The following is a 12,950-nucleotide window of genomic DNA, read 5'->3' as shown; positions in this document are numbered from 1 at the left end:
ATTTTAATATGGCTAAAAGTACATTTATACATCTAGGATCAAAGATTATAGGCCACACTTACAGGATGGGTCACTCTATCCTGAGAAGCAGTGACTCTGAAAAAGATTTGGGGGTCATAGTGGATAATCAATGTGATGCTGTGGACAAAGCAGCTGGCATAAATATAAAGGGAAGGGCAACAACCTTTAAGTATGCAGTAATATAAAATCCCTCTTGGCCAGAGGTACAGAATCCCCTTACGGGTAAGGGGTTAATCAGTTCAATTAACCTAGTTGGCACCTGACCAGAAGGACCAATGGGGAAAGAAGATACTTTCAAATCTGGTGGGGGGGGGGCTTTGTTTTTGTGGTGTGTGTGTTCTCTCTGAGACAAAGAGAGAGACCAAGCAAGTAATCCAGCTCCTACTGAAATGATACATCTAATATTACAGAAATAGTAAGTAATAGCAAGGAATGCATTAAATTATCTTTTGTTTTAACTTGTAAATTTCCCCTGTGCTAAGAGGGAGGTTTATCCCTATTTTTTGTAACTTTGAAGTTTTGCCTAGGGGGGAATCCTCTGTGTTTTAAGTCTTATTACCCTATAAAATTACCTTCCATCCTGATTTTACAGAGGTGCTTCTTTTACTTTTTTCTTTATAATAAAGTTCTGTTTTTTAAGAATTTGATTGGTTTTTAGTGTCCTAAAGACCCAAGGATCTGGTCTGTGCTCACCCTGTTTACCTATCTGGTTGGTAGATTATTCGCAAGCCTCCCCAGGAAACGGGGTGAAGGGGCTTGGAGGAATATTTTGGGGAAACAGGAACTCCAAGTTTTCTAAATCTTTTGTCAAACTCACTTGGTGGTGGCAGCAGTACTCATCCAAGAACAAGGAAGGATTTGTGCCTTGGGGAAGTTTTTAACCTAAGCTGATAGAAATAATCTTAGGGAGTCTTCAATGCAGGTCCCCACATCTGTACCCTAGAGTTCAGAGTGGGGAGGGAACCCTGACAGCAGCTAAGGCAATCCTTGGATTCGTAAACAGGGGAATGTTGAGTAGGAGAAGAGAGGTTATTTTACCTCTATATTTGGCATTTGTATGACTGCTGCTGGAATACTGTGTCCGGTTCTGGGGCCCACAATTCAAGAATGATGTTGATAAATTGGAGAAGCTTCAGAGAAGAGCATGAGAATTATTAAAGGATTAGTAAACATGTCTTATAGTGATAAACTCAAAGAGCTCAATTTATTTAGTCTAGCAAAGAGAAGACTAAGGAGTGAGTTGATACAGTCTGTGAGTATCTACACAGTGGGCAGATATTTAATAATGGGCTCTTAAATCTAGCGGAGAAAAGTATAACACAATCTAATGGCTGGAAGGGGAAGCTAGACAAATTCAGACTGGAGATAAAGCATAAATTTTTGACAGTGAGGGTAATTAATCATTGGAACAATTTACTTAGGATCATAGTGGATTCTTCATCACTGGCAATTTTAAGATCAAGATTAGATGCTTTTCTAAAAGATCTGCTCTAGGAATTATTTTGAGGAAGTTCTGTGGTCAGTGTTATAGAGAAGGTCAGACTAGATTAGTGGTTCTCAACCTATTTACCATTGTGGGCTACATATGCAGCTCTCTATTTGTTATGTGGACCGCATCCACACAATACATATACTACCTGTATGTGCCTGAGGATGTTACATGGGCCGCAGCTGTGTGCTGATTCGGCCATACAGCACACAGGACATGGGTTGAAAATCACCAGATTAACTGATCACAATGGTCCTTTCTGGCCTTGGAATTAATGGGTATGTCTACACTGCAGTTAAAAACTTGTGGCTGGCCTGTGCCAGCTGACTTAGGCTAAGGGACTGTTTAATTGCAGTGTAGACATTTCGACTTGGGCTGGAGCCTGTGTTCTTGGACCCTATGAGATGGGAGGGTCCCAGAGCTCAGGCTGCAGCCTGAGCCCAAACATCTATATTGCAATTAAATAGCCCTGCAAGCATGAGTCAGCTGACATGGGCCAAACACAGTTATCTATTTGCAGTGTAGAGATACCCCATGAATCTCAACTTTCATTTAGAAAAGAGTACGTTTCTAGGCCTCTTGGTTGCAGAGAAAAGCTTAAGTGTGAAGTGAGTTCACCAAAAGGCTCAAAAACCAGAAAGGCAAATAAAAAGAAATCAACATTTATCTTTTATCTTTTCTTTTCTTTTTTCTTTTTTTTTAAAAAACCCTCATGACTTTGGGGTCTAGACTTACTATTTTTGAACGTTTGGGACTGGCACTACTGCCACCCTGCTACTGATAAAGTCTTTATGGGTATTGTACTTTATAAACATAGCTCCAAAATACTGTAATGGATTTGTAAGTAGATAATCAAAACAATTTACAATATCATCCTCCTTTAAAAACAAACACACAGAAATACCTACCCTAAGCAAAACTTTCTATAACCTAAAAGGCAAAAAGCCATAGACTCCAAGAAGTCTGGTAGGGACTTTGCTTTTGCTAAGCTATTTTAATTGAAAGATCCTACAACAATGGATGGTAGTATGAAGGTTGCTAAGGTAGATAAATAACTAGAATATTTTGGTTTCTGTGATGCTTATATCCATCACTATTAGATAGTTTTTATTTGCAGCTGAAAAACCTTATTGTAGAAATTAGATCTTCTGTGGTTTTGGAGAAATAAAAAGCAATAGATATACTAATATTCTAAAAGGCATACTGACCTTGAGAGAACGTACATTTGCCAGTTTCCCTTAAACTTGGGATAGGACTAGAGACTGCATCCTTTCTCTGTATCTCAGAGCAGCAGCACTTTCTCCCACCACTCATATGTTATAAAAGCAAGGAGGAAGAAAAGAGGCCATATACATGCTGGGCCATACTTGTAAATTTGGAGTAAATCTATTGGGTTCAACAGAGTTACCTCAGTGCAAAGCCAAAGGAGTTAGTTCACCAATGTAATTGAGAACAATTGGCTCACTGTTTCTGAGATAGGTGTGCATTTAGGGATGCCATTTGCTTTTCAAAGATTCTGAATTCCCACAAAATGAGGCCTATTCTGGCTTTTACAAAACTACATGCTCAGGAAGGCTGAAGTGATTCTGAGGAGCAATCCCAAGGGATGCATTGGAAACTCATGGATTTCCCATGTTTCTCTCAATTGCCAGCAGATCACCACTTCCTCTATGTTTGAACTGACGGTTTGCTTGATTTAATATTTTTGCCCATAACAATGATATTGGGTGACTGCACGGTTAACAGGACTCTAGGCTGTTAGTTCAAATTTGACTGGAGTATTGTGTCCAGTTCTGGGTGCCACATTTCAGGAAAGATGTGGACAAATTGGAGAAAGTCCAGAGAAGAGCAACAAAAATTATTAAGGGTCTAGAAAACATGCCCTATGAGGGAAGATTGAAAAAATTGGGTTTGTTTAGTCTGAAGAAGAGAAGACTGAGAGGGGACGTTTTCAAGTACATAAAAGGTTGTTACAAAGAGGAGGGAGAAAAATTGTTGTTCTTAACTTCTGAGGATAGAACAAGAAGCAATGGGCTTAAATTGCAGAAGGGAGGTATAGGTTGGACATTAGGAAAAACTTTCTAACTGTCAGGATGGTTAAGCACTGGAATAAATTGCCCAGGGAGGCTGTGGAATCTCCATCACTGGAGATTTTTAAGAGCAGGTTACAAACACCTGTCAGGAATGGTCTACATAATACTTTATCCTGACATGAGTGCAGGGGACTGGACTTGATGATCTCTTGAGGTCCCTTCCCATCCTATGATTCTATGATTCCTTATTATTTTCAGGCTGCTAAATTGAAAGTGGAGTGGACCCTGTATGTGAAAGAGAGAATGAGAGCGAGGCGGGGCGGGGAAGATTTTAGGAAAGATTTTGTAGGTAACTTAAAGAACATATATATTATATCTGTTTTTTTTAAAAAAAGGTTTAAAATGGGGTTTTGTCGTGACAAAAACCAAAGGATGTCTTGGAACAGAAGGGCCTAGAAGAGAAAATGAAGTCTTGGAAATTAGAAGAGAAATTAGTTATAATGGGTGAGTGGAAGGGGTGAGTAGCTGAGGGGGTGAGGGTGGGACAGCATAGACATCTCAATTATTTCTTACTGAATGACAAGGGAAAATACTGTTTTGCTGGATTATTTTTACCTCAGTTGTAAGCAGAAACTGTGCATGCAAGAGCAAAGAAAGAGATTGTGCCCTGGAGCAGAAAAAGATGGTTAAGGCTAGTTCTGGGGCTATAGACAGCTCTAAGAGTCAAGACTATCCACATCTAAAGCCCCCTGAAGGTAGCGGAAAGATTCCAGTTGGCTTCAATAGGCTTTGGATCAGGCTTCCAGAGTGTTTAGTACAGAAAGGAAAGATCAAAGAGAATCACTAAAATGATTTGTAATCATCTAAGATTTTTTCCACCCATATTTATTTTTCCACCCATATGATATTTATTTTTTTATGATACATGACTAACTATATCTGAATTCACATTGGGCCTGTGGCTGCTCCAGCTGAAATAAATATCAATACTCATACTAAATTGGAGCAACACTCGTACTTAAATCCCTTAAACTGGAGCAGGGATAGGCCCATTGTTTGCAACCTACTTTTGAAACTCAAAGACATTTCTGATCATTCTTAAATTGATTGAAAAAGAAAAAACCTTGATATAGCGGTAATGATCATAGAAGAATTGTTGGGTTTTCTTACATTCAAATAAACAAAAGTCAGGCACCTTAATGTCAGAGCAGTCTGGTATTAATGATTAATGAGCAAACTGAGCTGAGGAATATGTTCATTGTAATGGAAGTAGGGATTATTGTGTAGTGACCAAGGAACCTGATAGCTGGAGATAAAATATTGTACTAATGAAAATTATCGGAACATTAAAGTGATCCCTTAAAATCCCAATCACTTGATATTAACTCCTCCTTGTGGCAAAGATTGCACCATAACACTGATACTTCTATACATGGGAGTACTCAGTCAAGTACAAAGGTGTGCAATGCTGCTTACATTTTTGAGTAATTCATTATATGATTAGAGCTGTTCCAGTTCATTTTTATGGTCACCTGGATGTAGGGTATTAGTTCCCTATAAATGAGAAATGGTTTTTTTTTTGCCACAATCTTAGCCATGCACATGGCACTAATATATTTCGGTGATCGGCACCATATAAATGTTTATTAAATAAATACATGAACGCACATTGTACTCCTCTGATTATTAAACTGTACTTTCAGAAAGCGAAGCTAAGTGAAATACTGTTAAATTTCTTCCATGATTAGATTATGTAATGTGGTCAAGTGGATGGGGTTCAGGTAACTGAATCTGAACTACTGTCTCCTGCATGTTTTACTGATTTCTTCCACGCTGTGTTTCTGTGTACCTCTTTACCTTCTGTTAACTAGAGCAGAACTTTTGTGCCACTATGATCTATTGTAATTTCCTCCTCGAAGTCAAAAGGCATATGAGTGAGGTTTATTTTAGAATAGAATGAGAGTGGAAGAAAAGGTTTATAAGACTTGCAGGAAATAGAAAAAATAGTATTTGAATTAATCTTAAGGTTGATGCAGATTAATCTACATTTAAACCTCAGTTTATATATCTTTTTTTACTTTTCAGTCTAGCAATAGGATGTTCTTTAAGATACCTAATGCTGAGTCATATAGGCCTGGTCTACATTGTGGGTGGGGGCCAAGCTAAGTCGGTCTAAGTTCAGAAAATAGCATAGCTATGGTTGACATACTTAGAGCTACTTACCACGGTGTCTTCACTGCGTTAGGTCAACTGCTGCCACTCTCCTGTTGACTCTGCCTACGCCTCTTGCTCCGGTGAAGTACTGGAGTTGATGGGAGAGTGCTCGATGGTTCATTTATCACATCTTCACTAGATGCAATAAATCGACCCCCAGTGGATCGATCGCTCCAGAGGTAAGTGTAGACATGCCCATAATAGAGAATGAACTGAAGACAGGGAAAATTAATTAATTAATTAATTAATTAATTAATGTGTCTAGTTGTGGGTATAGTACATAAGCTAAATCACTAAACTTTTTTTTGCCCTCCCTGAGCTATATAATTGAGTCTGAACTAGATGGGCTGGAAAATAGATTTTGCACTATGTACTCTCAGAAATAAATCCCAAGAGCCACTGCGCAAAAAAAGAGGTTGGGAAAAAGTTTTACTTTGCGAGATGGAAAGGAATTTATTCACAATTGTATCTCTACCTAACAAGCCTTATTTTCTCACTTTATTTAGTGCAGGCACTATATGAATTTGGTCCCTTTGGCATTGCATACCACTGTCTCCACTTTCCTCATAGAAATCAGGGTGCACTTTTTCAGTTTTGTGTATTGTTTCAAACAACACATTTGAAAAGGATTATTATTAGCAGCTATAATGTTGATGAAACACATATGTGTGCATTAGGAGAAGATATGTATGGTACAATACTTACAATAGACCTCACACTAGAATAATCTTAATACTGTCAGTAAAAATACTTTATGTACCATGAGTGAGTCACAAAAATATGAGGCATGTACTGTGGATAAAGATGCACTATTACTGATAGTATTGTCAAATTAATAGAGCTAAACAGATTGTTTTTCAATACAAGAAAGTATACACTACTTCATATCTGTTATAGTGTTTGTGTAATAAATGATGTTACACATATTTATGCCATGTATCTATCTCTGCATGCATGTGTGTAAATATATTATACACAAAAAACTATATTAAAAGAACATTATTAAGGTTACAAAATCAAGCACTCAGAAATTAGAAAATGCTAAATTAAGGTTGCCTGCATAATCTTAATTTGGCCCCCTTGAGAGTATGCAGTATAATAGTATTTAATTATACATTCATATACTGTTTTTTTTTACACCTGACCCCTGCCTCCTTCTGTGCACAGGATGAAAGATGCTCACTTAGTAAGCAGCTATTTGACATTTTGTTTTATCTTCATTGTTCATTGTCCTGGGCCTGCCTTACTGCATGCTGTTCACATCTTTTTTAAGACAGTATTAGTAATTAGTAATTAGTAGTAGTAATTTGGCCCACAGACTAAGACAACTGAGTGTTGAGTTCTAATAGTAACTAATGACAAGATACAATAAGAGCATTATTGTTACAATAAGAGCATTAGGTTGACATTTTAATTAGCATGTACACATTTAATCATTGTCACCATATACCAAAAATTGTGTTGTTAGATGCCATTTTACGAAAATTTATTTCTAAAATATAAGAACACTCTTGTTATAATTTTCATTTTTCCAGAAGCAAAACATAATTAATTAAGTCTGATTTGAATTATGTTTTGTAAACAAATAGACCTGGGAATAAACTACGGAGCAGATTTTGTTGGTGAGACTCCGTCACCTCATATTCGTTTTTTTTAAATTAATTTTCTTTTTACTTTGCAATATATTTCTGCAGAGAAATACTTCAAAATATCCATAAAATTCAATGAAAGCTGTGTAGCCTGGAGCTCAGTGCATCTCACTTTCTATTATGAAGGTAGTGGATCAAATTCAGAAAAGGGTTTGGTAGTTTAAGAATTTGCTTATCTTCTTCTGGCTCCTTGTCTTGCTTGTTACATGCACTTTAGGTCTCTCATGCTTACTTAAACTGTGACTTACTGACTTAGACTACACCCATTTACCAATATATAACTCACACTCCATTTTTTACTTTATGTCTGAGTTTGGCCATGTAACTTTAAGGCAGTATAAGTAACTCAGAGGCCTTGTCTACACTACGAAATTAAGTCAATTTTATAGAAGTCGATTTTTAGAAACCGATTTTATACAGTCAATTGTGTATGTCCACACTAAGCACATGAAGTTGGCGGAGTGCATCCTCACTACCGTGGCTAGCATCGACTTACAGAGTGGTGGTGTGCTGTTGGTAGCTATCCCACAGTTCCCGCAATCTCCACTGCCCATTGGAATTCTGGGTTAAGCTCCCAATGCCTGATGGGGCAAAAACATTGTTGTGGGTGGTTTTGGGTACATGTCGTCAAACCCCCCCCCCATGAAAGCAACGGCAAACAATCGTTTTGCACCTTTTTTCCTGGGTTACCCGTGCAGATGCCATACCATGGCAAGCATGGAGCCCGCTCAGCTCACCGTCACCATATGTCTCCTGGGTGCTGCTGGCAGATGTGGTACTGCATTGCTACACAGCAGCAGCTCCTTGCCTTCGCAGCAGATGATGCAGTAGGACTGATAGCTGTTGTACATCTCCTGGGTGCTACTGGCAGACCTTGGTTAAGGTCCATCAGGGGCGCCTGGACAGACATGGCTATCCTTCTCTTAGAGCACTGAATGGGAGCCAGAGACTCCAAGTCATTCTCTTCTTTAAGTTTCATCTCATGGAGATTCAGTCCTGCCTGAAATATTATGTGAGCTGGAGGCTTCTGCCTCAGGTTGCTCTCCCAGCCAGCGTCACCGCATGGTCACACCTACCCCAGCCTATCCCTTTCTCCCATGGCTCATGAAGCCTGGACAGTAGTAAGGAGCAGTTCAACTATAGGCTGAGCAAGTGCAGAATGGTGGTAGAATGTGCCTTTGGATGTTTAAAAGCTCACTGGCACTGTTTGCTGACTAGGTCAGACCTCAGCACAACCATCATTCCCATTGTTATTGCTGCTTGCTGTGTGCTCCATAATATCTGTGAAAGTAAGGGGGAGACGTTTATGGTGGAGTGGGAGGTTGAGGCAAATTGCCTGGCACCCGATTTTGAGCAGCCAGACACCAGGGCTTTTAGAAGAGCACAGCAAGGCATGCTGCACATCAGAGAGGCTTTGAAAACCAGTTTCATGACTGGCCAGGCTTCGGTGTGACAGTTGTATGTTTCTCCTTGATGCAAACCACCCTCTTTGTTGATTTTAATTCCCTGTAAGCCAACCACTCTCCCACCTTTGAAATAAAGTAACTATTGTTTTGAAACCATGCATTCTTTCTTTATTAATTTTAAAAAAATGAGAAAACGGTCAATGTAGCCCGGGTGGGGTGGGGTAGGAGGGAAGAACAAGGCCACATTGCTTATTGTAGCCACACTACAAATCAAACTGTTTGAATGACAGCCTTCTGTTGCTTGGGCCATCCTCTGGAGTGGAGTGGCTGGGTGCCCGGAGCCTCCCCCACTGCTTTTTTGGGTGTCTGGGTGAGGAGGCTATGGAACATAGGGAGGAGGGTAGGCGGTTATACAGTTGATGCAGTGGGGGTCTGTAATCTTGTTGGCTTTCCTGCAGCTCCAACAGACGTTTCATCATGTCCGTTTTTTCCCCCATTAGCCTCAGCTTTGCGTCCTGTCTCCGCTTTTCGTGCTCACTTAATTCTTTCCTGGCCTGTGCCACTGACTGCTTCCATGCATTAAGCTGTGTCCTATCAATGCAGGAGGACTGCATGAGCTCGGAAAACATGTCATCACGAGTGTATTTTTTTCACCTTCTAATCTGCAATAATCTCAGGGACGGAGATGATAGGGGGAGCGTAGAAACATTCTACGCTCTATGATTCTGGGGGGACTACATGGTCACCTGTGCTGCTGAGTTCGCCATGCTGACCAAACAGGAAATGAAATTCAAAAGTTCCCGGGGCTTTTCCTGTGTTCCTGGTTAGTGCATTGGAGTTCAAAGTGCTGTCTAGAGCAGTCACAATGGAGCACTCTAGGATAGCTCCTGGAGGCCAATACCATCAATTTGCTTCCGCACTACCCTAAATTCCACTCAGCAAGGTCGATTTTAGTGCTACTCCCCTCATCGGGGAGAAGTACAGAAGTGGATTTTAAGAGACCTTTAAGTCGATGGAACAGGGTTGGTTGTGTGGACGCAGTGATTTTTAAATCGACCTAATGCAGCTAAATTCGACCTAACCCCGTAGTGTAGACCAGGCCTCACACCCTAAGGATCTGAACTGAGCAGTAAACACAAAGGAGTTATAAAAAGGTGTGTGTTAGAGTATGCCACTTCCAACACTAACTGCCATGTCATTCCAATTTCTTAGTATATAGCTATGTTTATAAATGATCCCTGTAAATTTTCTGATTTCAGAGTAGCAGCCGTGTTAGTCTGTATTTGCAAAAAGAAAAGGAGTACTTGTGGCACCTTAGAGACTAACAAATTTATTAGAGCATAAGCTTTCGTGAGCTACAGGACACTTCATCGGATGCATTTGGTGGAAAAAACAGAGGAGAGATTTATATACACACACAGAGAACATGAAACAATGGGTTCACCATCGCTTACATTTGCTCAAGAAACTCCCTGAAAAAGCACAAGAACAAATCCGCACAGACACACCCCTAGAACTCCGACCTGGGGTATTCTATCTGCTACCCAAGATCCATAAATCTGGAAATCTTGGACGCCCCATCCTCTCAGGCATTGGCACCCTGACAGCAGGATTGTCTGGCTATGTAGACTCCCTCCTCAGGCCCTTCGTTACCAGCACTCCCAGCTATCTTCGAGACACCACTGACTTCCTGAGGAAACTACAGTCCATTGGTGATCTTCCTAAAAACACCATCCTAGCCACTATGGATGTAGAAGCCCTCTACACCAACATTCCACACAAAGATGGACTACAAGCCGTCAGGAACAGTATCCCCGATACTGTCACGGCTAACCTGGTGGCTGAACTTTGTGACTTTGTCCTCACCCATAACTATTTCACATTTGGTGACAATGTATACCTTCAAATCAGCGGCACTGCAATGGGTACCCGCATGGCCCCACAGTATGCCAACATTTTTATGGCTGACTTAGAACAACGCTTCCTCAGCTCTCGTTCCCTAATGCCCCTACTCTACTTGCGCTACATTGGTGACATCTTCATCATCTGGACCCATGTAAAAGAAGCTCTTGAGGAATTCCACCATGATTTCAACAATTTCCATCCCACCATCAACCTCAGCCTGGACCAGTCCACATAAGAGATCCACTTCCTGGACACTACGGTGCTAATATGCGATGGTCACATAAACACCACCCTATATCGGAAACCTACTGACCGCTATTCCTACCTACATGCCTCTAGCTTTCATCCAGATCATACCACTCGATCCATTGTCTACAGCCAAGCTCTACGATATAACTGCATTTGCTCCAACCCCTCAGACAGAGACAAACACCTACAAGATCTCTATCATGCATTCCTACAACTACAATACCCACCTGCTGAAGAGAAGAAACAGATTGACAGAGCCAGAAGAGTACCCAGAAGTCACCTACTACAGGACAGGCCCAACAAAGAAAATAACAGAACGCCACTAGCCATCACCTTCAGCCCCCAACTAAAACCTCTCCAACGCATCATCAAGGATCTACAACCTATCCTGAAGGACGACCCATCACTCTCACAGATCTTGGGAGACAGGCCAATCCTTGCTTACAGACAGCCCCCCAATCTGAAGCAAATACTTACCAGCAACCACACACCACACAACAAAACCACTAACCCAGGAACCTATCCTTGCAACAAAGCCCGTTGCCAACTCTGTCCACATGTCTATTCAGGGGATACCATCATAGGGCCTAATCACATCAGCCACACTATCAGAGGCTCGTTCACCTGCGCATCTACCAATGTGATATATGCCATCACGTGCCAGCAATGCCCCTCTGCCATGTACATTGGCCAAACTGGACAGTCTCTACGTAAAAGAATGAATGGACACAAATCAGACGTCAAGAATTATAACATTCAAAAACCAGTTGGAGAACACTTCAATCTCTCTGGTCACTCGATCACAGACCTAAGAGTGGCTATCCTTCAACAAAAAAGCTTCAAAAACAGACTCCAACGAGAGACTGCTGAATTGGAATTAATTTGCAAACTGGATACAATTAACTTAGGCTTGAATAGAGACTGGGAATGGATGAGTCATTACACAAAGTAAAACTATTTCCCCATGGTATTTCTCCCCCCCACCCCACCCCCACTGTTCCTCTGATATTCTTGTTAACTGCTGGAATTAGCCTACCTTGCTTGTCACCATGAAAGGTTTTCCTCCTTTCCCCCCCCCGCTGCTGGTGATGGCTTATCTTAAGTGATCACTTTCCTTACAGTGTGTATGATAAACCCATTGTTTCATGTTCTCTGTGTGTGTATATAAATCTCTCCTCTGTTTTTTCCACCAAATGCATCCGATGAAGTGAGCTGTAGCTCAAGAAAGCTTATGCTCTAATAAATTTGTTAGTCTCTAAGGTGCCACAAGTACTCCTTTTCTTTTTGTAAATTTTCTGTACACAGAATGACAGGCTGGCGGCATTCACATTTAGAACTTTTGAACACAGCCTCTCCCACTTCCATTCCCCCACTTATTCCATCTACTCTTTGATTCACTCATTCCTAACTCACACTCCCTTCTCATTCAGGCCCTTCCCCATGCTTATTATCTCCTCCTTTCCCTCACTCATCCTCTCCCTTTCCCTCCCTCTCTTCCTGTCCCTCCCTTTCGCTTTGTGAGTATGTGAAAGGTAGAGAGGAGGGGCAGAAAGAAATGTGATAGAGAAGGGGAAGAAAGGGAGGGAGGGAGAGAGAGAGAGAGAGAGAGAGAGAAAAGGATGAAAAGAGATGAGAAGGGGGCCCTGGAACTCTCTCATTCCCCTTCCCTTCCTCCCCCCTACCACCAAAGGGCAGTGGAAGCAGCCAGAGGAAAGGGGAGCCTCTGAGCTCCACTTTGCTATCTTGCCAGGGGAATAAATGCCAAAAGATCCAGCTCCTAGAAGCACAAGGGACCTGGGATTTTGCTGGTGGACCTTGTGCCTACTATAGGAGAAGGGGAGACCTCAAGTCTTTGCAGCCTGAGGTGCCCCTTTGGTACCCTCTGTCCTCCTCATGGAGGGGAAGGCGAGAAGATTCAGAAAAGTGTGCCGCGTCCTAAGGGTAGGCTGAAAAGAGAGACCAGCCAATTATGGGTTTCATGGTG

This window comes from Dermochelys coriacea, chromosome 5 (assembly GCF_009764565.3).
Source record: "Dermochelys coriacea isolate rDerCor1 chromosome 5, rDerCor1.pri.v4, whole genome shotgun sequence".
In the NCBI taxonomy this organism is placed as follows: domain Eukaryota; kingdom Metazoa; phylum Chordata; order Testudines; family Dermochelyidae; genus Dermochelys; species Dermochelys coriacea.
Note: the sequence above shows the minus strand (reverse complement) of the source record.